Source organism: Rhipicephalus microplus, unplaced genomic scaffold, assembly GCF_043290135.1.
Source record: "Rhipicephalus microplus isolate Deutch F79 unplaced genomic scaffold, USDA_Rmic scaffold_13, whole genome shotgun sequence".
NCBI lineage: Eukaryota > Metazoa > Arthropoda > Arachnida > Ixodida > Ixodidae > Rhipicephalus > Rhipicephalus microplus.
In genome coordinates, this window is record NW_027464586.1 from 6794479 (window position 1) to 6820635 (window position 26157).

The 26157-nt window shown below is 52.3% G+C and overlaps 7 non-coding genes across 7 annotated transcripts; all 7 read left to right on the plus strand.

Annotated features, from left to right (window-relative positions):
- The first annotated feature begins 1875 nt into the window (after nucleotides 1-1875).
- Nucleotides 1876-1949, plus strand: TRNAN-GUU (transfer RNA asparagine (anticodon GUU)). Its single transcript has one exon. It is a non-coding gene; the product is annotated as a tRNA-Asn (tRNA).
- A 9920-nt stretch (nucleotides 1950-11869) lies between these two features.
- TRNAN-GUU (transfer RNA asparagine (anticodon GUU)) lies at nucleotides 11870-11943 on the plus strand. The gene has a single exon. It is a non-coding gene; the product is annotated as a tRNA-Asn (tRNA).
- Nucleotides 11944-14663: 2720 nt separating this feature from the next.
- TRNAN-GUU (transfer RNA asparagine (anticodon GUU)) lies at nucleotides 14664-14737 on the plus strand. Its single transcript has one exon. It is a non-coding gene; the product is annotated as a tRNA-Asn (tRNA).
- Nucleotides 14738-15841: 1104 nt separating this feature from the next.
- Nucleotides 15842-15915, plus strand: TRNAN-GUU (transfer RNA asparagine (anticodon GUU)). The gene has a single exon. It is a non-coding gene; the product is annotated as a tRNA-Asn (tRNA).
- Nucleotides 15916-17611: 1696 nt separating this feature from the next.
- Nucleotides 17612-17685, plus strand: TRNAN-GUU (transfer RNA asparagine (anticodon GUU)). Its single transcript has one exon. It is a non-coding gene; the product is annotated as a tRNA-Asn (tRNA).
- Nucleotides 17686-19821: 2136 nt separating this feature from the next.
- Nucleotides 19822-19895, plus strand: TRNAN-GUU (transfer RNA asparagine (anticodon GUU)). The gene has a single exon. It is a non-coding gene; the product is annotated as a tRNA-Asn (tRNA).
- Nucleotides 19896-25268: 5373 nt separating this feature from the next.
- TRNAN-GUU (transfer RNA asparagine (anticodon GUU)) lies at nucleotides 25269-25342 on the plus strand. Its single transcript has one exon. It is a non-coding gene; the product is annotated as a tRNA-Asn (tRNA).
- The last annotated feature ends 815 nt before the right edge of the window (nucleotides 25343-26157 follow it).

Genomic DNA, 26157 nt, shown 5'->3' on the forward strand with positions numbered 1-26157 from the left:
TAACCGAAAGGTTCGAGTTTCGAGCCCTCCCGGGAGTGGTGTGTTGCTTTTTTCTTTGCGCTGATAGCTTTGAAGATATGTTCTGATGGTGGTGAGAGTGGAGCAGGACTGTCTCCGTGGCGCAATGGGCTAGCGCGATCGGCTGTTAACCGAAAGGTTGGAGTTTCGAGCCCTCCCGATGGTGGTGCGGCGCTTTTTTTCTTTGGGGTGATAGCTCTGAATAAATGTTTTGACGGTGGTGAGAGTGGAGCAGGACTGTCTCCGTGGTGCAATTGGCTTGCGCGATCGGCTGTTAACCAAAAGGTTGGAGTTTCGAGCCCACCCTGTGGTGGTGCGGCGCTTTTTTTTCTTTGTGCTGATAGCTTTGAAGATATGTTCTGATGGTGGTGAGAGTGGAGCAGGACTGTCTCCTTGGCGCAATTGGCTAGCGCGATTGGCTGTTAAACGAAAGGTTGGAGGTTCGAGCCCACCCGGTGGTGGTGCGGTGCTTTTTTTTCTTTGGGCTGATAGCTTTGAAGATATGTTCTGATGGCGGTGAGAGTGAAGCAGGACTGTCTCCCTGGCGCAATTGGCTAGCGCGATCGGCTGTTAACCGAAAGGTTGGAGGTACGAGCCCACCCGGTGGTGGTGCGGCGCTTTTTTTTCTTTGCGCTGATAGCTTTGAAGATATGTTCAGATGGTGGTGAGAGTGGAGCAAGACTGTCCCCGTGGCGCAATGGGTTAGCGCGATCGGCTGTTAACCGAAAGGTTGGAGTTTCGAGCCATCCCGGGAGTGGTGTGTTGCTTTTTTCTTTGCACTGATAGCTTTGAAGATATGTTCTGATGGTGGTGAGAGTGGAGCAGGACTGTCTCCGTGGCGCAATTGGCTTGCGCAATCGGCTGTTAACCGAAAGTTTAGAGGTTCGAGCCCTCCCAGGAGTGGTGTGTTGCTTTTTTCTTTGTGGTAATAGCTTTGAAGATATGTTCTGATGGTGGTGAGATGGAGCACGACTGTCTCCATGGCGCAATTGGCTAGCGCGATAGGCTGTTAACCGAAAGGTTGGAGTTTCGAGCCCACCCGATGGTAGTGCGGCGCTTTTTTTTCTTTGTGGTGATAGCTTTGATGATATGTTCTGATGGTGGTGAGAGTGGAGCAGGACTGTCTCCGTGGCGCAATTGGCTAGCGCGATTGGCTGTTAACCGAAAGGTTGGAGTTTCGAACCCTCCCGGGAGTGGTGTGTTGCTTTTTTCTTTGCACTGATAGCTTTGAAGATATGTTCTGATGGTGGTGAGAGTGGAGCATGACTGTCTTCGTGGCGCAATTGGCTTGCGAGATCGGCTGTTAACCGAAAGGTTGGAGGTTCGAGCACAACCCGGTGGTGGTGCGGCGCTTTTTTTTCTTTGCACTGATAGCTTTGAAGATATGTTCTGATAGTGGTGAGAGTGGAGCAGCACTGTCTCCGTGGCGCAATTGGCTTGCGTGATCAGCTGTTAACCGAAAGGTTGGAGGTTCGAGCCCACCCGGTGGTGGTGCGGCGCTTTTTTTTCTTTGGGCTGATAGCTTTGAAGATATGTTCTGATGGTGGTGAGAAGGGAGCAAGACTGTCTCCGTGGCGCAATGGGCTAGCGCGATCGGCTGTTAACCGAAAGGTTGGAGTTTCGAGCCCTCCCGGGAGTGGTGTGTTGCTTTTTTCTTTGTGGTAATAGCTTTCAAGTTATGTTTTGATGGTCGTGAGAGTGGAGAGGACTGTCTCCATGGCGCAATTGGCTAGCGCGATCGGCTGTTACCCGAAAGGTTGGAGTTTCGAGCCCACCCGGTGGTGGTGCGGCGCTTTTTTTTCTTTGGGCTGATAGCTCTGAAGAATGTTCTGACGGTGGTGAGAGTGGAGCAGGACTGTCTCCGTGGCGCAATTGGCTAGCGCGATCGGCTGTTAACCGAAAGGTTGGAGGTTCGAGCCCTCCCGGTGGCGGTGCGGCGCTTTTTTTTTCTTTGGGGCGATAGCTCTGAAGATATGTTCTGATGGTGGTGAGAGTGGAGCAGGACTGTCTCCGTGGCGCAATTGGCTTGCGCAATCGGCTGTTAACCGAAAGGTTGGAGGTTCGAGCCCTCCCAGGAGTGGTGTGTTGCTTTTTTCTTTGTGGTAATAGCTTTGAAGATATGTTCTGATGGTGGTGAGAGTGGAGCACGACTTTCTCCATGGCGCAATTGGCTAGCGCGATCGGCTGTTAACCGAAAGGTTGGAGTTTCGAGCCCACCCGATGGTGGTGCGGCGCTTTTTTTTCTTTGTGGTGATAGCTTTGATGATATATTCTGATGGTGGTGAGAGTGGAGCAGGACTGTCTCCGTGGCGCAATTGGCTAGCGCGATTGGCTGTTAACCGAAAGGTTGGAGTTTCGAACCCTCCCGGGAGTGGTGTGTTGCTTTTTTCTTTGCACTGATAGCTTTGAAGATATGTTCTGATGGTGGTGAGAGTGGAGCATGACTGTCTTCGTGGCGCAATTGGCTTGCGCGATCGGCTGTTAACCGAAAGGTTGGAGTTTCGAGCCCACCCGGTGGTGGTGCAGCGCTTTTTTTTCTTTGGGCTGATAGCTCTGAAGAAATGTTCTGACGGTGGTGAGAGTGGAGCAGGACTGTCTCCGTGGCGCAATTGGCTTGCGTGATCAGCTGTTAACCGAAAGGTTGGAGGTTCGAGCCCACCCGGTGGTGGTGCGGCGCTTTTTTTTCTTTGGGCTGATAGCTTTGAAGATATGTTCTGATGGTGGTGAGAAGGGAGCAAGACTGTCTCCGTGGCGCAATGGGCTAGCGCGATCGGCTGTTAACCGAAAGGTTGGAGTTTCGAGCCCTCCCGGGAGTGGTGTGTTGCTTTTTTCTTTGTGGTAATAGCTTTCAAGTTATGTTCTGATGGTGGTGAGAGTGGAGCAGGACTGTCTCCATGGCGCAATTGGCTAGCGCGATCGGCTGTTAACCGAAAGGTTGGAGTTTCGAGCCCACCCGGTGGTGGTGCGGCGCTTTTTTTTCTTTGGGCTGATAGCTCTGAAGAAATGTTCTGACGGTGGTGAGAGTGGAGCAGGACTGTCTCCGTGGCGCAATTGGCTAGCGCGATCGGCTGTTAACCGAAAGGTTGGAGGTTCGAGCCCTCCCGGTGGGGTGTGTTGCTTTTTTCTTTGCGCTGATAGCTTTGAAGATATTTTCTGATGGTGGTGAGCGTGGAGCACGATTGTCTCCGTTGCGCAATTGGCTAGTGCGATCGGCCGTTAACCGAAAGTTTGGAGGTTCGAGCCCACCTGGTGGTGGTGCGGCGCTTTTTTTTCTTTGGGCTGATAGCTTGAAAGATATGTTCTAATGGTGGTGAGAGTGGAGCAGGACTGTCTCCGTGGCGCAATTGGCCAGCGCGATTGGCTGTTAACCGAAAAGTTGGAGGTTCGAGCCCTCCCGGTAGTGGTGTGTTGCTTTTTTCTTTGTGCTGATAGCTTTGAAGATATGTTCCGATGGTAGTAAGAGTGGAGCGCGACTGTCTCCATGGCGCAATCGGCTAGTGCGGTCGGCTGTTAACCGAAAGGTTGGAGGTTCGAGCCCACCCGGTGGTGGTGCGGCGCTTTTTTTTCTTTGGGCTGATAGCTTTGAAGATATGTTCTGATGGAGGTGAGAAGGGAGCAAGTTTGTCTCCGTGGCGCAATGGGCTAGCCCGATCGGCTGTTAACCGAAAGGTTGGAGTTTCGAGCCCGCCCGGGAGTCGTGTGTTGCTTTTTTCTTTGCGCTGATAGCTTTGAATATATGTTCTGATGGTGGTGAGAGCGAAGCAAGACTGTCTCCGTGGCGCAAAGGGCTAGCGCGATCGGCTGTTAACCGAAAAGTTCGAGTTTCGAGACCTCCCGGGAGTGGTGTGTTGCTTTTTTTTGCGCTGATAGCTTTGAAGATATGTTCTGATGGTGGTGAGAGTGGAGCAGGACTGTCTCCGTGGCGCAATTGGCTAGCGCGATTGGCTGTTAACCGAAAGTTTGGAGGTTCGAGCCCACCCGTTGGTGGTGCGGCACTTTTTTTTCTTTGTTCTGATAGCTTTGAATATATGTTCTGATGGTGGTGAGAGTGGAGCAAGACTGTCCCCGTGGCGCAATGGGCTACCGCGATCGGCTGTTAACCGAAAGGTTGGAGTTTCAAGCCCTCCCGGGAGTGGTGTGTTGCTTTTTTCTTTGCGCTGATAGCTTTGAAGATATGTTCTGATGGTGTTGAGAGTGAAGCAAGACTGTCTCCGTGCGCAATGGGCTAGCGCGATCGGCTGTTAACCGAAAAGTTGGAGTTTCGAGCCCCCCCCGGTGGTGGTGCGGCGCTTTTTTTTCTTTGGGGTGATAGCTCTGAATAAATGTTTTGACGGTGGTGAGAGTGGAGCAGGACTGTCTCCGTGGCGCAATTGGCTTGCGCAATCGGCTGTTAACCGAAAGGTTGGAGGTTCGAGCCCACACGGTGGTGGTGCGGCGCTTTTTTTTGCACTGATAGCTTTGAAGATATGTTCTGATGGTGGTGAGAGTGGAGCAAGACTGTCCCCGTGGCGCAATGGGTTACCGCGATCGGCTGTTAACCGAAAGGTTGGAGTTTCAAGCCCTCCCGGGAGTGGTGTGTTGCTTTTTTCTTTGCGCTGATAGCTTTGAAGATATGTTCTGATGGTGGTGAGAGTGGAGCAGGACTGTCTCCGTGGCGCAATTGGCTTGCGCGATCGGCTGTTAACCGAAAGGTTGGAGTTTCGAGCCCTCCCGGGAGTGGTGTGTTGCTTTTTTTCTTTGTGGTAATAGCTTTTAAGATATGTACTGATGGTGGTGAGAGTGGAGCAGGACTGTCTCCATGGCGCAATTGGCTAGCGCGATCGGCTGTTAACCGAAAGGTTGGAGTTTCGAGCCCACCCGGTGGTGGTGCGGCGCTTTTTTTTCTTTGGGCTGATAGCTTTGAATAAATGTTTTGACGGTGGTGAGAGTGGAGCAGGACTGTCTTCGTGGCGCAATTGGCTTACGCGATCGGCTGTTAACCGAAATGTTGGAGGTTCGAGCCCTCCCGGGAGTGGTGTGTTGCTTTTTTCTTTGCACTGATAGCTCTGAAGAAATGATCTGACGGTGGTGAGAGTGGAGCACGACTGTCCCCGTGGCGAAATGGGCTAACGCAATCGGCTGTTAACCGAAAGGTTGGAGTTTTGAGCCCTCCCGGGAGTGGTGTGTTGCTTTTTTCTTTGCACTGATAGCTTTGAAGATATGTTCTGATGGCGGTGAGAGTGGAGCAGGACTGTCTCCGTGGCGCAATTGGCTTGCGCGATCGGCTATTAACCGAAAGGTTGGAGGTTCGTGCCCTCCCAGGAGTGGTGTGTTGCTTTTTTCTTTGTGGTAATAGCTTTGAAGATTTGTTCTGATGGTGGTGAGAGTGGAGCACGACTGTCTCCATGGCGCAATTGGCTAGCGCGATCGGCTCTTAACCAAAGGTTGGAGTTTCGAGCCCACCCGATGGTGGTGCGGCGCTTTTTTTTTCTTTGTGGTGATAGCTTTGATGATATGTTCTGATGGTGGTGAGAGTGGAGCAGGACTGTCTCCGTGGCGCAATTGCCTACCGCGATTGGCTGTTAACCGAAAGCTTGGAGTTTCGAACCCTCCCGGGAGTTGTGTGTTGCTTTTTTCTTTGCACTGATAGCTTTGAAGATATGTTCTGATGGTGGTGAGAGTGGAGCAGGACTGTCTTCGTGGCGCAATTGGCTTGCGCGATCGGCTGTTAACCGAAAGGTTGGAGGTTCGAGCACCACCCGGTGGTGGTGCGGCGCTTTTTTTTCTTTGCACTGATAGCTTTGAAGATATGTTCTGATAGTGGTGAGAGTGGAGGAGGACTGTCTCCGTGGCGCAATTGGCTTGCGTGATCGGCTGTTAACCGAAAGGTTAGAGGTTCGAGCCCACCCGGTGGTGGTGCGGCGCTTTTTTTTCTTTGGGCTGATAGCTTTGAAGATATGTTCTGATGGTGGTGAGAAGGGAGCAAGACTGTCTCCGTGGCGCAATTGGCTAGAGCGATCGGCTGTTACCCGAAAGGTTGGAGTTTCGAGCCCTCCCGGGAGTGGTGTGCTGCTTTTTTCTTTGCACTAATAGCTTTGAAGATATGTTCTGATGGTGGTGAGAGTGGAGCAGGACTCTCTCCGTGGCGCAATTGGCTAGCGCGATCGGCTGTTAACCGAAAGGTTGGAGTTTCGAGCCCACCCGGTGGTGGTGCGGCGCTTTTTTTTCTTTGGGCTGATAGCTTTGAAGATATGTTGTGATGGTGGTGTGAGTGAAGCAGGACTGTCTCCGTGGCGCAATTGGCTAGCGTGATCGGCTGTTAACCGAAAAGTTGGAGGTTCGAGCCCACCCGGTGGTGGTGCGGCGCTTTTTTTCTTTGCACTGATAGCTTTGAAGATATGTTCTGATAGTGGTGAGAGTGAAGCAGGACTGTCTCCGTGGCGCAATTGGCTAGCGTGATCGGCTGTTAACCGAAAAGTTGGAGGTTCGAGCCCACCCGGTGGTTGTGCGGCGCCTTTTTTTCTTTGGGCTGATAGCTTTGATATATGTTCTGATGGTGGTGAGAGTGGAGCAGGACTGTCTCCGTGGCGCAATTGGCTAGCGTGATCGGCTGTTAACCGAAAAGTTGGTAGTTCAAGCCCACCCGGTTGTGGTGCGGCGCTTTTTTTCTTTGGGCTGATAGCTTTGAAGATATGTTCTGATGGTGGTGAGAGTGGAGCAGGACTGTCTCCGTGGCGCAATGGGCTAGCGCGATCGGCTGTTAACAGAAAGGCTGGAGTTTCGAGCCCTCCCTGGAGTGGTGTCTTGCTTTTTTCTTTGCGCTGATAGCTTTGAAGATATGTTCTGATGGTGGTGAGAGTGGAGCACGACTGTTTCCGTGGCGCAGTTAGCTAGCGCAATCGGCTGTTAACCGAAAGATAGGAAGTTCGAGCCCACCCGGTGATGGTGGGGCGCTTTTTTTTCTTTGTGCTGATAGCTTTGAAGATATGTTCTGATGGTGGTGAGAGTGGGGCAGGACTGTCTCCGTGGCGCAATTGGCTGGCGCGATTGGCTGTTAACTGAAAGGTTGGAGTTTCGAGCCCTCCCTGGAGTGGTGTCTTGCTTTTTTCTTTGCGCTGATAGCTTTGAAGATATGTTCTGATGGTGGTGAGAGTGGAGCACGACTGTTTCCGTGGCGCAGTTAGCTAGCGCAATCGGCTGTTAACCGAAAGGTAGGAAGTTTGAGCCCACCCGGTGATGGTGGGGCGCTTTTTTTTCTTTGTGCTGATAGCTTTGAAGATATGTTCTGATGGTGGTGAGAGTGGGGCAGGACTGTCTCCGTGGCGCAATTGGCTGGCGCGATTGGCTGTTAACTGAAAGGTTGGAGTTTCGAGCCCTCCCGGGAGTGATGTGTTGCTTTTTTCTTTACGCTGATAGCTTTGAAGATATGTTCTGATGGTGGTGAGAGTGGAGCAGGACTGTCTCCGTGGCGCAATTGGCTAGCGCGATCGGCTGTCTACCGAAAGGTTGGAAGTTCGAGCCCACCCGGTGGTGGTGCGGCGCTTTTTTTTCTTTGCGCTGATAGCTTTGAAGATATGTTCTGATGATGCTGAGAGTGGAGCAAGACTGCCTCCGTGGCGCAATGGGCTAGCGCCATCGGCTGTTAACCGAAAGCTTGGAGTTTCGAGCCCTCCCGGGAGTGGTGTGTTGCTTTTTTCTTTGCGGTAATAGCTTTGAAGATATGTTCTGATGGTGGTGAGAGTGGAGCATGACTGTCTTCGTGGCGCAATTGGCTTGCGAGATCGGCTGTTAACCGAAAGGTTGGAGGTTCGAGCACAACCCGGTGGTGGTGCGGCGCTTTTTTTTCTTTGCACTGATAGCTTTGAAGATATGTTCTGATAGTGGTGAGAGTGGAGCAGCACTGTCTCCGTGGCGCAATTGGCTTGCGTGATCAGCTGTTAACCGAAAGGTTGGAGGTTCGAGCCCACCCGGTGGTGGTGCGGCGCTTTTTATTTCTTTGGGCTGATAGCTTTGAAGATATGTTCTGATGGTGGTGAGAAGGGAGCAAGACTGTCTCCGTGGCGCAATGGGCTAGCGCGATCGGCTGTTAACCGAAAGGTTGGAGTTTCGAGCCCTCCCGGGAGTGGTGTGTTGCTTTTTTCTTTGTGGTAATAGCTTTCAAGTTATGTTCTGATGGTGGTGAGAGTGGAGCAGGACTGTCTCCATGGCGCAATTGGCTAGCGCGATCGGCTGTTAACCGAAAGGTTGGAGGTTCGAGCCCTCCCGGTGGCGGTGCGGCGCTTTTTTTTCTTTGGGGCGATAGCTCTGAAGAAATGGTCTGACGGTGGTGAGAGTGGAGCACGACTGTCTCTGGCGCAATTGGCTAGCGCGATCGGCTGTTACCCGAAAGGTTGGAGTTTCGAGCCCTCCCGGGAGTGGTGTGCTGCTTTTTTCTTTGCACTGATAGCTTTGAAGATATGTTCTGATGGCGGTGAGAGTGGAGCAGGACTGTCTCCGTGGCGCAATTGGCTTGCGCGATCGGCTATTAACCGAAAGGTTGGAGGTTCGTGCCCTCCCAGGAGTGGTGTGTTGCTTTTTTCTTTGTGGTAATAGCTTTGAAGATTTGTTCTGATGGTGGTGAGAGTGGAGCACGACTGTCTCCATGGCGCAATTGGCTAGCGCGATCGGCTCTTAACCAAAGGTTGGAGTTTCGAGCCCACCCGATGGTGGTGCGGCGCTTTTTTTTCTTTGTGGTGATAGCTTTGATGATATGTTCTGATGGTGGTGAGAGTGGAGCAGGACTGTCTCCGTGGCGCAATTGCCTACCGCGATTGGCTGTTAACCGAAAGCTTGGAGTTTCGAACCCTCCCGGGAGTGGTGTGTTGCTTTTTTCTTTGCACTGATAGCTTTGAAGATATGTTCTGATGGTGGTGAGAGTGGAGCAGGACTGTCTTCGTGGCGCAATTGGCTTGCGCGATCGGCTGTTAACCGAAAGGTTGGAGGTTCGAGCACCACCCGGTGGTGGTGCGGCGCTTTTTTTTCTTTGCACTGATAGCTTTGAAGATATGTTCTGATAGTGGTGAGAGTGGAGGAGGACTGTCTCCGTGGCGCAATTGGCTTGCGTGATCGGCTGTTAACCGAAAGGTTAGAGGTTCGAGCCCACCCGGTGGTGGTGCGGCGCTTTTTTTTCTTTGGGCTGATAGCTTTGAAGATATGTTCTGATGGTGGTGAGAAGGGAGCAAGACTGTCTCCGTGGCGCAATTGGCTAGAGCGATCGGCTGTTACCCGAAAGGTTGGAGTTTCGAGCCCTCCCGGGAGTGGTGTGCTGCTTTTTTCTTTGCACTAATAGCTTTGAAGATATGTTCTGATGGTGGTGAGAGTGGAGCAGGACTCTCTCCGTGGCGCAATTGGCTAGCGCGATCGGCTGTTAACCGAAAGGTTGGAGTTTCGAGCCCACCCGGTGGTGGTGCGGCGCTTTTTTTTCTTTGGGCTGATAGCTTTGAAGATATGTTGTGATGGTGGTGTGAGTGAAGCAGGACTGTCTCCGTGGCGCAATTGGCTAGCGTGATCGGCTGTTAACCGAAAAGTTGGAGGTTCGAGCCCACCCGGTGGTGGTGCGGCGCTTTTTTTCTTTGCACTGATAGCTTTGAAGATATGTTCTGATAGTGGTGAGAGTGAAGCAGGACTGTCTCCGTGGCGCAATTGGCTAGCGTGATCGGCTGTTAACCGAAAAGTTGGAGGTTCGAGCCCACCCGGTGGTTGTGCGGCGCCTTTTTTTCTTTGGGCTGATAGCTTTGATATATGTTCTGATGGTGGTGAGAGTGGAGCAGGACTGTCTCCGTGGCGCAATTGGCTAGCGTGATCGGCTGTTAACCGAAAAGTTGGTAGTTCAAGCCCACCCGGTTGTGGTGCGGCGCTTTTTTTCTTTGGGCTGATAGCTTTGAAGATATGTTCTGATGGTGATGAGAGTGGAGCAGGACTGTCTCCGTGGCGCAATTGGCTAGCGTGATCGGCTGTTAACCGAAAAGTTGGTAGTTTGAGCCCACCCGGTGGTGCGGCGCTTTTTTTTCTTTAGGCTGATAGCTTTGAAGATATGTTCTGATGGTTGTGAGAGTGGAGCAGGACTGTCTTCATGGCGCAATCGGCTAGCGCGATCGGCTGTTAACCAAATGGTCGGAGGTTAGATCCCACCCGGTGGTGGTATGGCGCTTTTTTTTCTTTGGGCTGATAGCTTTGAAGATATGTTCTGATGGTTGTGAGAGTAGAGCAGGACTGTCTCCGTGGCGCAATGGGCTAGCGCGATCGGCTGTTAACAGAAAGGTTGGAGTTTCGAGCCCTCCCTGGAGTGGTGTCTTGCTTTTTTCTTTGCGCTGATAGCTTTGAAGATATGTTCTGATGGTGGTGAGAGTGGAGCACGACTGTTTCCGTGGCGCAGTTAGCTAGCGCAATCGGCTGTTAACCGAAAGATAGGAAGTTCGAGCCCACCCGGGGATGGTGGGGCGCTTTTTTTTCTTTGTGCTGATAGCTTTGAAGATATGTTCTGATGGTGGTGAGAGTGGGGCAGGACTGTCTCCGTGGCGCAATTGGCTGGCGCGATTGGCTGTTAACTGAAAGGTTGGAGTTTCGAGCCCTCCCTGGAGTGGTGTCTTGCTTTTTTCTTTGCGCTGATAGCTTTGAAGATATGTTCTGATGGTGGTGAGAGTGGAGCACGACTGTTTCCGTGGCGCAGTTAGCTAGCGCAATCGGCTGTTAACCGAAAGGTAGGAAGTTTGAGCCCACCCGGTGATGGTGGGGCGCTTTTTTTTCTTTGTGCTGATAGCTTTGAAGATATGTTCTGATGGTGGTGAGAGTGGGGCAGGACTGTCTCCGTGGCGCAATTGGCTGGCGCGATTGGCTGTTAACTGAAAGGTTGGAGTTTCGAGCCCTCCCGGGAGTGATGTGTTGCTTTTTTCTTTACGCTGATAGCTTTGAAGATATGTTCTGATGGTGGTGAGAGTGGAGCAGGACTGTCTCCGTGGCGCAATTGGCTAGCGCGATCGGCTGTCTACCGAAAGGTTGGAAGTTCGAGCCCACCCGGTGGTGGTGCGGCGCTTTTTTTTCTTTGCGCTGATAGCTTTGAAGATATGTTCTGATGATGCTGAGAGTGGAGCAAGACTGCCTCCGTGGCGCAATGGGCTAGCGCCATCGGCTGTTAACCGAAAGCTTGGAGTTTCGAGCCCTCCCGGGAGTGGTGTGTTGCTTTTTTCTTTGCGGTAATAGCTTTGAAGATATGTTCTGATGGTGGTGAGAGTGGAGCATGACTGTCTTCGTGGCGCAATTGGCTTGCGAGATCGGCTGTTAACCGAAAGGTTGGAGGTTCGAGCACAACCCGGTGGTGGTGCGGCGCTTTTTTTTCTTTGCACTGATAGCTTTGAAGATATGTTCTGATAGTGGTGAGAGTGGAGCAGCACTGTCTCCGTGGCGCAATTGGCTTGCGTGATCAGCTGTTAACCGAAAGGTTGGAGGTTCGAGCCCACCCGGTGGTGGTGCGGCGCTTTTTATTTCTTTGGGCTGATAGCTTTGAAGATATGTTCTGATGGTGGTGAGAAGGGAGCAAGACTGTCTCCGTGGCGCAATGGGCTAGCGCGATCGGCTGTTAACCGAAAGGTTGGAGTTTCGAGCCCTCCCGGGAGTGGTGTGTTGCTTTTTTCTTTGTGGTAATAGCTTTCAAGTTATGTTCTGATGGTGGTGAGAGTGGAGCAGGACTGTCTCCATGGCGCAATTGGCTAGCGCGATCGGCTGTTAACCGAAAGGTTGGAGTTTCGAGCCCACCCGGTGGTGGTGCGGCGCTTTTTTTTCTTTGGGCTGATAGCTCTGAAGAATGTTCTGACGGTGGTGAGAGTGGAGCAGGACTGTCTCCGTGGCGCAATTGGCTAGCGCGATCGGCTGTTAACCGAAAGGTTGGAGGTTCGAGCCCTCCCGGTGGCGGTGCGGCGCTTTTTTTTCTTTGGGGCGATAGCTCTGAAGAAATGGTCTGACGGTGGTGAGAGTGGAGCACGACTGTCTCTGGCGCAATTGGCTAGCGCGATCGGCTGTTACCCGAAAGGTTGGAGTTTCGAGCCCTCCCGGGAGTGGTGTGCTGCTTTTTTCTTTGCACTAATAGCTTTGAAGATATGTTCTGATGGTGGTGAGAGTGGAGCAGGACTCTCTCCGTGGCGCAATTGGCTAGCGCGATCGGCTGTTAACCGAAAGGTTGGAGTTTCGAGCCCACCCGGTGGTGGTGCGGCGCTTTTTTTTCTTTGGGCTGATAGCTTTGAAGATATGTTGTGATGGTGGTGTGAGTGAAGCAGGACTGTCTCCGTGGCGCAATTGGCTAGCGTGATCGGCTGTTAACCGAAAAGTTGGAGGTTCGAGCCCACCCGGTGGTGGTGCGGCGCTTTTTTTCTTTGCACTGATAGCTTTGAAGATATGTTCTGATAGTGGTGAGAGTGAAGCAGGACTGTCTCCGTGGCGCAATTGGCTAGCGTGATCGGCTGTTAACCGAAAAGTTGGAGGTTCGAGCCCACCCGGTGGTTGTGCGGCGCCTTTTTTTCTTTGGGCTGATAGCTTTGATATATGTTCTGATGGTGGTGAGAGTGGAGCAGGACTGTCTCCGTGGCGCAATTGGCTAGCGTGATCGGCTGTTAACCGAAAAGTTGGTAGTTCAAGCCCACCCGGTTGTGGTGCGGCGCTTTTTTTCTTTGGGCTGATAGCTTTGAAGATATGTTCTGATGGTGGTGAGAGTGGAGCAGGACTGTCTCCGTGGCGCAATTGGCTAGCGTGATCGGCTGTTAACCGAAAAGTTGGTAGTTTGAGCCCACCCGGTGGTGCGGCGCTTTTTTTTCTTTAGGCTGATAGCTTTGAAGATATGTTCTGATGGTTGTGAGAGTGGAGCAGGACTGTCTTCATGGCGCAATCGGCTAGCGCGATCGGCTGTTAACCAAAAGGTCGGAGGTTAGATCCCACCCGGTGGTGGTATGGCGCTTTTTTTTCTTTGGGCTGATAGCTTTGAAGATATGTTCTGATGGTTGTGAGAGTAGAGCAGGACTGTCTCCGTGGCGCAATGGGCTAGCGCGATCGGCTGTTAACAGAAAGGTTGGAGTTTCGAGCCCTCCCTGGAGTGGTGTCTTGCTTTTTTCTTTGCGCTGATAGCTTTGAAGATATGTTCTGATGGTGGTGAGAGTGGAGCACGACTGTTTCCGTGGCGCAGTTAGCTAGCGCAATCGGCTGTTAACCGAAAGATAGGAAGTTCGAGCCCACCCGGTGATGGTGGGGCGCTTTTTTTTTCTTTGTGCTGATAGCTTTGAAGATATGTTCTGATGGTGGTGAGAGTGGGGCAGGACTGTCTCCGTGGCGCAATTGGCTGGCGCGATTGGCTGTTAACTGAAAGGTTGGAGTTTCGAGCCCTCCCTGGAGTGGTGTCTTGCTTTTTTCTTTGCGCTGATAGCTTTGAAGATATGTTCTGATGGTGGTGAGAGTGGAGCACGACTGTTTCCGTGGCGCAGTTAGCTAGCGCAATCGGCTGTTAACCGAAAGGTAGGAAGTTTGAGCCCACCCGGTGATGGTGGGGCGCTTTTTTTTCTTTGTGCTGATAGCTTTGAAGATATGTTCTGATGGTGGTGAGAGTGGGGCAGGACTGTCTCCGTGGCGCAATTGGCTGGCGCGATTGGCTGTTAACTGAAAGGTTGGAGTTTCGAGCCCTCCCGGGAGTGATGTGTTGCTTTTTTCTTTACGCTGATAGCTTTGAAGATATGTTCTGATGGTGGTGAGAGTGGAGCAGGACTGTCTCCGTGGCGCAATTGGCTAGCGCGATCGGCTGTCTACCGAAAGGTTGGAAGTTCGTGCCCACCCGGTGGTGGTGCGGCGCTTTTTTTTCTTTGCGCTGATAGCTTTGAAGATATGTTCTGATGATGCTGAGAGTGGAGCAAGACTGCCTCCGTGGCGCAATGGGCTAGCGCCATCGGCTGTTAACCGAAAGCTTGGAGTTTCGAGCCCTCCCGGGAGTGGTGTGTTGCTTTTTTCTTTGCGGTAATAGCTTTGAAGATATGTTCTGATGGTGGTGAGAGTGGAGCATGACTGTCTTCGTGGCGCAATTGGCTTGCGAGATCGGCTGTTAACCGAAAGGTTGGAGGTTCGAGCACAACCCGGTGGTGGTGCGGCGCTTTTTTTTCTTTGCACTGATAGCTTTGAAGATATGTTCTGATAGTGGTGAGAGTGGAGCAGCACTGTCTCCGTGGCGCAATTGGCTTGCGTGATCAGCTGTTAACCGAAAGGTTGGAGGTTCGAGCCCACCCGGTGGTGGTGCGGCGCTTTTTATTTCTTTGGGCTGATAGCTTTGAAGATATGTTCTGATGGTGGTGAGAAGGGAGCAAGACTGTCTCCGTGGCGCAATGGGCTAGCGCGATCGGCTGTTAACCGAAAGGTTGGAGTTTCGAGCCCTCCCGGGAGTGGTGTGTTGCTTTTTTCTTTGTGGTAATAGCTTTCAAGTTATGTTCTGATGGTGGTGAGAGTGGAGCAGGACTGTCTCCATGGCGCAATTGGCTAGCGCGATCGGCTGTTAACCGAAAGGTTGGAGTTTCGAGCCCACCCGGTGGTGGTGCGGCGCTTTTTTTTCTTTGGGCTGATAGCTCTGAAGAATGTTCTGACGGTGGTGAGAGTGGAGCAGGACTGTCTCCGTGGCGCAATTGGCTAGCGCGATCGGCTGTTAACCGAAAGGTTGGAGGTTCGAGCCCTCCCGGTGGCGGTGCGGCGCTTTTTTTTCTTTGGGGCGATAGCTCTGAAGAAATGGTCTGACGGTGGTGAGAGTGGAGCACGACTGTCTCTGGCGCAATTGGCTAGCGCGATCGGCTGTTAACCGAAAGGTTGGAGTTTCGAGCCCTCCCGGGAGTGGTGTGTTGCTTTTTTCTTTGCACTGATAGCTTTGAAGATATGTTCTGATGGTGGTGAGAGTGGAGCAGGACTGTCTCCGTGGCGCAATTGGCTTGCGCAATCGGCTGTTAACCGAAAGGTTGGAGGTTCGAGCCCTCCCAGGAGTGGTGTGTTGCTTTTTTCTTTGTGGTAATAGCTTTGAAGATATGTTCTGATGGTGGTGAGAGTGGAGCACGACTGTCTCCATGGCGCAATTGGCTAGCGCGATCGGCTGTTAACCGAAAGGTTGGAGTTTCGAGCCCACCCGATGGTGGTGCGGCGCTTTTTTTTCTTTGTGGTGATAGCTTTGATGATATATTCTGATGGTGGTGAGAGTGGAGCAGGACTGTCTCCGTGGCGCAATTGGCTAGCGCGATTGGCTGTTAACCGAAAGGTTGGAGTTTCGAACCCTCCCGGGAGTGGTGTGTTGCTTTTTTCTTTGCACTGATAGCTTTGAAGATATGTTCTGATGGTGGTGAGAGTGGAGCATGACTGTCTTCGTGGCGCAATTGGCTTGCGCGATCGGCTGTTAACCGAAAGGTTGGAGGTTCGAGCACCACCCGGTGGTGGTGCGGCGCTTTTTTTTCTTTGCACTGATAGCTTTGAAGATATGTTCTGATGGTGGTGAGAGTGGAGCATGACTGTCTTCGTGGCGCAATTGGCTTGCGCGATCGGCTGTTAACCGAAAGGTTGGAGGTTCGAGCACCACCCGGTGGTGGTGCGGCGCTTTTTTTTCTTTGCACTGATAGCTTTGAAGATATGTTCTGATAGTGGTGAGAGTGGAGCAGGACTGTCTCCGTGGCGCAATTGGCTTGCGTGATCAGCTGTTAACCGAAAGGTTGGAGGTTCGAGCCCACCCGGTGGTGGTGCGGCGCTTTTTTTTCTTTAGGCTGATAGCTTTGAAGATATGTTCTGACGGTGGTGAGAGTGGAGCAGGACTGTCTCCGTGGCGCAATTGGCTAGCGCGATCGGCTGTTAACCGAAAGGTTGGAGGTTCGAGCCCTCCCGGTGGCGGTGCGGCGCTTTTTCTTTCTTTGGGGCGATAGCTCTGAAGAAATGGTCTGACGGTGGTGAGAGTGGAGCACGACTCTCTCTGTGGCGCAATTGGCTAGCGCGATCGGCTGTTAACCGAAAGGTTGGAAGTTCGAGCCCTCCCGGGAGTGGTGTGTTGCTTTTTTCTTTGCACTGATAGCTCTGAAGAAATGGTCTGACGGTGGTGAGAGTGGAGCACGACTGTCCCCGTGGCGAAATGGGCTAACGCAATCGGCTGTTAACCGAAAGGTTGGAGTTTTGAGCCCTCCCAGGAGTGGTGTGTTGCTTTTTTCTTTGCACTGATAGCTTTGAAGATATGTTCTGATGGTGGTGAGAGTGGAGCAGGACTGTCTCCGTGGCGCAATTGGCTTGCGCGATCGGCTATTAACCGAAAGGTTGGAGGTTCGTGCCCTCCCAGGAGTGGTGTGTTGCTTTTTTCTTTGTGGTAATAGCTTTGAAGATATGTTCTGATGGTGGTGAGAGTGGAGCACGACTGTCTCCATGGCGCAATTGGCTAGCGCGATCGGCTGTTAACCAAAGGTTGGAGTTTCGAGCCCACCCGATGGTGGTGCGGCGCTTTTTTTTCTTTGTGGTGATAGCTTTGATGATATGTTCTGATGGTGGTGAGAGTGGAGCAGGACTGTCTCCGTGGCGCAATTGGCTACCGCGATTGGCTGTTAACCGAAAGCTTGGAGTTTCGAACCCTCCCGGGAGTGGTGTGTTGCTTTTTTCTTTGCACTGATAGCTTTGAAGATATGTTCTGATGGTGGTGAGAGTGGAGCAGGACTGTCTTCGTGGCGCAATTGGCTTGCGCGATCGGCTGTTAACCGAAAGGTTGGAGGTTCGAGCACCACCCGGTGGTGGTGCGGCGCTTTTTTTTCTTTGCACTGATAGCTTTGAAGATATGTTCTGATAGTGGTGAGAGTGGAGGAGGACTGTCTCCGTGGCGCAATTGGCTTGCGTGATCGGCTGTTAACCGAAAGGTTGGAGGTTCGAGCCCACCCGGTGGTGGTGCGGCGCTTTTTTTTCTTTGCACTGATAGCTTTGAAGATATGTTCTGATAGTGGTGAGAGTGGAGGAGGACTGTCTCCGTGGCGCAATTGGCTTGCGTGATCGGCTGTTAACCGAAAGGTTGGAGGTTCGAGCCCACCCGGTGGTGGTGCGGCGCTTTTTTTTCTTTGGGCTGATAGCTTTGAAGATATGTTCTGATGGTGGTGAGAAGGGAGCAAGACTGTCTCCGTGGCGCAATTGGCTTGCGTGATCGGCTGTTAACCGAAAGGTTGGAGGTTCGAGCCCACCCGGTGGTGGTGCGGCGCTTTTTTTTCTTTGGGCTGATAGCTTTGAAGATATGTTCTGATGGTGGTGAGAGTGAAGCATGACTGTCTTCGTGGCGCAATTGGCTTGCGCGATCGGCTGTTAACCGAAAGGTTGGAGGTTCGAGCACCACCCGGTGGTGGTGCGGCGCTTTTTTTTCTTTGCACTGATAGCTTTGAAGATATGTTCTGATAGTGGTGAGAGTGGAGCAGGACTGTCTCCGTGGCGCAATTGGCTTGCGTGATCAGCTGTTAACCGAAAGGTTGGAGGTTCGAGCCCACCCGGTGGTGGTGCGGCGCTTTTTTTTCTTTAGGCTGATAGCTTTGAAGATATGTTCTGACGGTGGTGAGAGTGGAGCAGGACTGTCTCCGTGGCGCAATTGGCTAGCGCGATCGGCTGTTAACCGAAAGGTTGGAGGTTCGAGCCCTCCCGGTGGCGGTGCGGCGCTTTTTCTTTCTTTGGGGCGATAGCTCTGAAGAAATGGTCTGACGGTGGTGAGAGTGGAGCACGACTCTCTCTGTGGCGCAATTGGCTAGCGCGATCGGCTGTTAACCGAAAGGTTGGAAGTTCGAGCCCTCCCGGGAGTGGTGTGTTGCTTTTTTCTTTGCACTGATAGCTCTGAAGAAATGGTCTGACGGTGGTGAGAGTGGAGCACGACTGTCCCCGTGGCGAAATGGGCTAACGCAATCGGCTGTTAACCGAAAGGTTGGAGTTTTGAGCCCTCCCAGGAGTGGTGTGTTGCTTTTTTCTTTGCACTGATAGCTTTGAAGATATGTTCTGATGGTGGTGAGAGTGGAGCAGGACTGTCTCCGTGGCGCAATTGGCTTGCGCGATCGGCTATTAACCGAAAGGTTGGAGGTTCGTGCCCTCCCAGGAGTGGTGTGTTGCTTTTTTCTTTGTGGTAATAGCTTTGAAGATATGTTCTGATGGTGGTGAGAGTGGAGCACGACTGTCTCCATGGCGCAATTGGCTAGCGCGATCGGCTGTTAACCAAAGGTTGGAGTTTCGAGCCCACCCGATGGTGGTGCGGCGCTTTTTTTTCTTTGTGGTGATAGCTTTGATGATATGTTCTGATGGTGGTGAGAGTGGAGCAGGACTGTCTCCGTGGCGCAATTGGCTACCGCGATTGGCTGTTAACCGAAAGCTTGGAGTTTCGAACCCTCCCGGGAGTGGTGTGTTGCTTTTTTCTTTGCACTGATAGCTTTGAAGATATGTTCTGATGGTGGTGAGAGTGGAGCAGGACTGTCTTCGTGGCGCAATTGGCTTGCGCGATCGGCTGTTAACCGAAAGGTTGGAGGTTCGAGCACCACCCGGTGGTGGTGCGGCGCTTTTTTTTCTTTGCACTGATAGCTTTGAAGATATGTTCTGATAGTGGTGAGAGTGGAGGAGGACTGTCTCCGTGGCGCAATTGGCTTGCGTGATCGGCTGTTAACCGAAAGGTTGGAGGTTCGAGCCCACCCGGTGGTGGTGCGGCGCTTTTTTTTCTTTGCACTGATAGCTTTGAAGATATGTTCTGATAGTGGTGAGAGTGGAGGAGGACTGTCTCCGTGGCGCAATTGGCTTGCGTGATCGGCTGTTAACCGAAAGGTTGGAGGTTCGAGCCCACCCGGTGGTGGTGCGGCGCTTTTTTTTCTTTGGGCTGATAGCTTTGAAGATATGTTCTGATGGTGGTGAGAAGGGAGCAAGACTGTCTCCGTGGCGCAATTGGCTAGAGCGATCGGCTGTTACCCGAAAGGTTGGAGTTTCGAGCCCTCCCGGGAGTGGTGTGCTGCTTTTTTCTTTGCACTAATAGCTTTGAAGATATGTTCTGATGGTGGTGAGAGTGGAGCAGGACTCTCTCCGTGGCGCAATTGGCTAGCGCGATCGGCTGTTAACCGAAAGGTTGGAAGTTCGAGCCCACCCGATGGTGGTGCGGCGCTTTTTTTTCTTTGTGGTGATAGCTTTGATGATATATTCTGATGGTGGTGAGAGTGGAGCAGGACTGTCTCCGTGGCGCAATTGGCTAGCGCGATTGGCTGTTAACCGAAAGGTTGGAGTTTCGAACCCTCCCGGGAGTGGTGTGTTGCTTTTTTCTTTGCACTGATAGCTTTGAAGATATGTTCTGATAGTGGTGAGAGTGGAGGAGGACTGTCTCCGTGGCGCAATTGGCTTGCGTGATCGGCTGTTAACCGAAAGGTTGGAGGTTCGAGCCCACCCGGTGGTGGTGCGGCGCTTTTTTTTCTTTGGGCTGATAGCTTTGAAGATATGTTCTGATGGTGGTGAGAGTGGAGCATGACTGTCTTCGTGGCGCAATTGGCTTGCGCGATCGGCTGTTAACCGAAAGGTTGGAGGTTCGAGCACCACCCGGTGGTGGTGCGGCGCTTTTTTTTCTTTGCACTGATAGCTTTGAAGATATGTTCTGATAGTGGTGAGAGTGGAGCAGGACTGTCTCCGTGGCGCAATTGGCTTGCGTGATCAGCTGTTAACCGAAAGGTTGGAGGTTCGAGCCCACCCGGTGGTGGTGCGGCGCTTTTTTTTCTTTAGGCTGATAGCTTTGAAGATATGTTCTGACGGTGGTGAGAGTGGAGCAGGACTGTCTCCGTGGCGCAATTGGCTAGCGCGATCGGCTGTTAACCGAAAGGTTGGAGGTTCGAGCCCTCCCGGTGGCGGTGCGGCGCTTTTTCTTTCTTTGGGGCGATAGCTCTGAAGAAATGGTCTGGCGGTGGTGAGAGTGGAGCACGACTCTCTCTGTGGCGCAATTGGCTAGCGCGATCGGCTGTTAACCGAAAGGTTGGAAGTTCGAGCCCTCCCGGGAGTGGTGTGTTGCTTTTTTCTTTGCACTGATAGCTCTGAAGAAATGGTCTGACGGTGGTGAGAGTGGAGCACGACTGTCCCCGTGGCGAAATGGGCTAACGCAATCGGCTGTTAACCGAAAGGTTGGAGTTTTGAGCCCTCCCAGGAGTGGTGTGTTGCTTTTTTCTTTGCACTGATAGCTTTGAAGATATGTTCTGATGGTGGTGAGAGTGGAGCAGGACTGTCTCCGTGGCGCAATTGGCTTGCGCGATCGGCTATTAACCGAAAGGTTGGAGGTTCGTGCCCTCCCAGGAGTGGTGTGTTGCTTTTTTCTTTGTGGTAATAGCTTTGATGATATGTTCTGATGGTGGTGAGAGTGGAGCACGACTGTCTCCATGGCGCAATTGGCTAGCGCGATCGGCTGTTAACCAAAGGTTGGAGTTTCGAGCCCACCCGATGGTGGTGCGGCGCTTTTTTTTCTTTGTGGTGATAGCTTTGATGTTATGTTCTGATGGTGGTGAGAGTGGAGCAGGACTGTCTCCGTGGCGCAATTGGCTACCGCGATTGGCTGTTAACCGAAAGCTTGGAGTTTCGAACCCTCCCGGGAGTGGTGTGTTGCTTTTTTCTTTGCACTGATAGCTTTGAAGATATGTTCTGATGGTGGTGAGAGTGGAGCAGGACTGTCTTCGTGGCGCAATTGGCTTGCGCGATCGGCTGTTAACCGAAAGGTTGGAGGTTCGAGCACCACCCGGTGGTGGTGCGGCGCTTTTTTTTCTTTGCACTGATAGCTTTGAAGATATGTTCTGATAGTGGTGAGAGTGGAGGAGGACTGTCTCCGTGGCGCAATTGGCTTGCGTGATCGGCTGTTAACCGAAAGGTTGGAGGTTCGAGCCCACCCGGTGGTGGTGCGGCGCTTTCTTTTCTTTGGGCTGATAGCTTTGAAGATATGTTCTGATGGTGGTGAGAGGGAGCAAGACTGTCTCCGTGGCGCAATTGGCTTGCGCGATCGGCTGTTAACCGAAAGGTTGGAGGTTCGAGCACCACCCGGTGGTGGTGCGGCGCTTTTTTTTCTTTGCACTGATAGCTTTGAAGATATGTTCTGATAGTGGTGAGAGTGGAGGAGGACTGTCTCCGTGGCGCAATTGGCTTGCGTGATCGGCTGTTAACCGAAAGGTTGGAGGTTCGAGCCCACCCGGTGGTGGTGCGGCGCTTTTTTTTCTTTGGGCTGATAGCTTTGAAGCTATGTTCTGATGGTGGTGAGAAGGGAGCAAGACTGTCTCCGTGGCGCAATTGGCTAGAGCGATCGGCTGTTACCCGAAAGGTTGGAGTTTCGAGCCCTCCCGGGAGTGGTGTGCTGCTTTTTTCTTTGCACTAATAGCTTTGAAGATATGTTCTGATGGTGGTGAGAGTGGAGCAGGACTCTCTCCGTGGCGCAATTGGCTAGCGCGATCGGCTGTTAACCGAAAGGTTGGAGTTTCGAGCCCACCCGGTGGTGGTGCGGCGCTTTTTTTTCTTTGGGCTGATAGCTTTGAAGATATGTTATGATGGTGGTGTGAGTGAAGCAGGACTGTCTCCGTGGCGCAATTGGCTAGCGTGATCGGCTGTTAACCGAAAAGTTGGAGGTTCGAGCCCACCCGGTGGTGGTGCGGCGCTTTTTTTCTTTGCACTGATAGCTTTGAAGATATGTTCTGATAGTGGTGAGAGTGAAGCAGGACTGTCTCCGTGGCGCAATTGGCTAGCGTGATCGGCTGTTAACCGAAAAGTTGGAGGTTCGAGCCCACCCGGTTGTTGTGCGGGGCTTTTTTTTCTTTGGGCTGATAGCTTTTAAGATATGTTCTGATGGTGGTGAGAGTGGAGCAGGACTGTCTCCGTGGCGCAATTGGCTAGCGTGATCGGCTGTTAACCGAAAAGTTGGTAGTTCAAGCCCACCCGGTGGTGGTGCGGCGCTTTTTTTCTTTGGGCTGATAGCTTTGAAGATATGTTCTGATGGTGGTGAGAGTGGAGCAGGACTGTCTCCGTGGCGCAATTGGCTAGCGTGATCGGCTGTTAACCGAAAAGTTGGTAGTTTGAGCCCACCCGGTGGTGCGGCGCTTTTTTTTCTTTAGGCTGATAGCTTTGAAGATATGTTCTGATGGTTGTGAGAGTGGAGCAGGACTGTCTTCATGGCGCAATCGGCTAGCGCGATCGGCTGTTAACCAAAAGGTCGGAGGTTAGATCCCACCCGGTGGTGGTATGGCGCTTTTTTTTCTTTGGGCTGATAGCTTTGAAGATATGTTCTGATGGTTGTGAGAGTGGAGCAGGACTGTCTCCGTGGCGCAATGGGCTAGCGCGATCGGCTGTTAACAGAAAGGTTGGAGTTTCGAGCCCTCCCTGGAGTGGTGTCTTGCTTTTTTCTTTGCGCTGATAGCTTTGAAGATATGTTCTGATGGTGGTGAGAGTGGAGCACGACTGTTTCCGTGGCGCAGTTAGCTAGCGCAATCGGCTGTTAACCGAAAGGTAGGAAGTTCGAGCCCACCCGGTGATGGTGGGGCGCTTTTTTTTCTTTGTGCTGATAGCTTTGAAGATATGTTCTGATGGTGGTGAGAGTGGGGCAGGACTGTCTCCGTGGCGCAATTGGCTGGCGCGATTGGCTGTTAACTGAAAGGTTGGAGTTTCGAGCCCTCCCTGGAGTGGTGTCTTGCTTTTTTCTTTGCGCTGATAGCTTTGAAGATATGTTCTGATGGTGGTGAGAGTGGAGCACGACTGTTTCCGTGGCGCAGTTAGCTAGCGCAATCGGCTGTTAACCGAAAGGTAGGAAGTTCGAGCCCACCCGGTGATGGTGGGGCGCTTTTTTTTCTTTGTGCTGATAGCTTTGAAGATATGTTCTGATGGTGGTGAGAGTGGGGCAGGACTGTCTCCGTGGCGCAATTGGCTGGCGCGATTGGCTGTTAACTGAAAGGTTGGAGTTTCGAGCCCTCCCGGGAGTGATGTGTTGCTTTTTTCTTTACGCTGATAGCTTTGAAGATATGTTCTGATGGTGGTGAGAGTGGAGCAGGACTGTCTCCGTGGCGCAATTGGCTAGCGCGATCGGCTGTCTACCGAAAGGTTGGAAGTTCGAGCCCACCCGGTGGTGGTGCGGCGCTTTTTTTTCTTTGCGCTGATAGCTTTGAAGATATGTTCTGATGATGCTGAGAGTGGAGCAAGACTGCCTCCGTGGCGCAATGGGCTAGCGCCATCGGCTGTTAACCGAAAGCTTGGAGTTTCGAGCCCTCCCGGGAGTGGTGTGTTGCTTTTTTTTTTGCGGTAATAGCTTTGAAGATATGTTCTGATGGTGGTGAGAGTGGAGCATGACTGTCTTCGTGGCGCAATTGGCTTGCGAGATCGGCTGTTAACCGAAAGGTTGGAGGTTCGAGCACAACCCGGTGGTGGTGCGGCGCTTTTTTTTCTTTGCACTGATAGCTTTGAAGATATGTTCTGATAGTGGTGAGAGTGGAGCAGCACTGTCTCCGTGGCGCAATTGGCTTGCGTGATCAGCTGTTAACCGAAAGGTTGGAGGTTCGAGCCCACCCGGTGGTGGTGCGGCGCTTTTTTTTTCTTTGGGCTGATAGCTTTGAAGATATGTTCTGATGGTGGTGAGAAGGGAGCAAGACTGTCTCCGTGGCGCAATGGGCTAGCGCGATCGGCTGTTAACCGAAAGGTTGGAGTTTCGAGCCCTCCCGGGAGTGGTGTGTTGCTTTTTTCTTTGTGGTATTAGCTTTCAAGTTATGTTCTGATGGTGGTGAGAGTGGAGCAGGACTGTCTCCATGGCGCAATTGGCTAGCGCGATCGGCTGTTAACCGAAAGGTTGGAGTTTCGAGCCCACCCGGTGGTGGTGCGGCGCTTTTTTTTCTTTGGGCTGATAGCTCTGAAGAATGTTCTGACGGTGGTGAGAGTGGAGCAGGACTGTTTCCGTGGCGCAATTGGCTAGCGCGATCGGCTGTTAACCGAAAGGTTGGAGGTTCGAGCCCTCCCGGTGGCGGTGCGGCGCTTTTTTTTTCTTTGGGGCGATAGCTCTGAAGAAATGGTCTGACGGTGGTGAGAGTGGAGCACGACTGTCTCTGGCGCAATTGGCTAGCGCGATCGGCTGTTAACCGAAAGGTTGGAGTTTCGAGCCCTCCCGGGAGTGGTGTGTTGCTTTTTTCTTTGCACTGATAGCTTTGAAGATATGTTCTGATGGTGGTGAGAGTGGAGCAGGACTGTCTCCGTGGCGCAATTGGCTTGCGCAATCGGCTGTTAACCGAAAGGTTGGAGGTTCGAGCCCTCCCAGGAGTGGTGTGTTGCTTTTTTCTTTGTGGTAATAGCTTTGAAGATATGTTCTGATGGTGGTGAGAGTGGAGCACGACTGTCTCCATGGCGCAATTGGCTAGCGCGATCGGCTGTTAACCGAAAGGTTGGAGTTTCGAGCCCACCCGATGGTGGTGCGGCGCTTTTTTTTCTTTGTGGTGATAGCTTTGATGATATATTCTGATGGTGGTGAGAGTGGAGCAGGACTGTCTCCGTGGCGCAATTGGCTAGCGCGATTGGCTGTTAACCGAAAGGTTGGAGTTTCGAACCCTCCCGGGAGTGGTGTGTTGCTTTTTTCTTTGCACTGATAGCTTTGAAGATATGTTCTGATGGTGGTGAGAGTGGAGCATGACTGTCTTCGTGGCGCAATTGGCTTGCGCGATCGGCTGTTAACCGAAAGGTTGGAGGTTCGAGCACCACCCGGTGGTGGTGCGGCGCTTTTTTTTCTTTGCACTGATAGCTTTGAAGATATGTTCTGATGGTGGTGAGAGTGGAGCATGACTGTCTTCGTGGCGCAATTGGCTTGCGCGATCGGCTGTTAACCGAAAGGTTGGAGGTTCGAGCACCACCCGGTGGTGGTGCGGCGCTTTTTTTTCTTTGCACTGATAGCTTTGAAGATATGTTCTGATAGTGGTGAGAGTGGAGCAGGACTGTCTCCGTGGCGCAATTGGCTTGCGTGATCAGCTGTTAACCGAAAGGTTGGAGGTTCGAGCCCACCCGGTGGGGGTGCGGCGCTTTTTTTCTTTAGGCTGATAGCTTTGAAGATTTGTTCTGATGGTGGTGAGAGTGGAGCAGGACTGTCTCCATGGCGCAATTGGCTAGCGCGATCGGCTGTTAACCGAAAGGTTGGAGTTTCGAGCCCACCCGGTGGTGGTGCGGCGCTTTTTTTTCTTTGGGCTGATAGCTCTGAAGAAATGTTCTGACGGTGGTGAGAGTGGAGCAGGACTGTCTCCGTGGCGCAATTGGCTAGCGCGATCGGCTGTTAACCGAAAGGTTGGAGGTTCGAGCCCTCCCGGTGGCGGTGCGGCGCTTTTTCTTTCTTTGGGGCGATAGCTCTGAAGAAATGGTCTGACGGTGGTGAGAGTGGAGCACGACTCTCTCTGTGGCGCAATTGGCTAGCGCGATCGGCTGTTAACCGAAAGGTTGGAGGTTCGAGCCCTCCCGGGAGTGGTGTGTTGCTTTTTTCTTTGCACTGATAGCTCTGAAGAAATGGTCTGACGGTGGTGAGAGTGGAGCACGACTGTCCCCGTGGCGAAATGGGCTAACGCAATCGGCTGTTAACCGAAAGGTTGGAGTTTTGAGCCCTCCCAGGAGTGGTGTGTTGCTTTTTTCTTTGCACTGATAGCTTTGAAGATATGTTCTGATGGTGGTGAGAGTGGAGCAGGACTGTCTCCGTGGCGCAATTGGCTTGCGCGATCGGCTATTAACCGAAAGGTTGGAGGTTCGTGCCCTCCCAGGAGTGGTGTGTTGCTTTTTTCTTTGTGGTAATAGCTTTGAAGATATGTTCTGATGGTGGTGAGAGTGGAGCACGACTGTCTCCATGGCGCAATTGGCTAGCGCGATCGGCTGTTAACCAAAGGTTGGAGTTTCGAGCCCACCCGATGGTGGTGCGGCGCTTTTTTTTCTTTGTGGTGATAGCTTTGATGATATGTTCTGATGGTGGTGAGAGTGGAGCAGGACTGTCTCTGTGGCGCAATTGGCTACCGCGATTGGCTGTTAACCGAAAGCTTGGAGTTTTGAACCCTCCCGGGAGTGGTGTGTTGCTTTTTTCTTTGCACTGATAGCTTTGAAGATATGTTCTGATGGTGGTGAGAGTGGAGCAGGACTGTCTTCGTG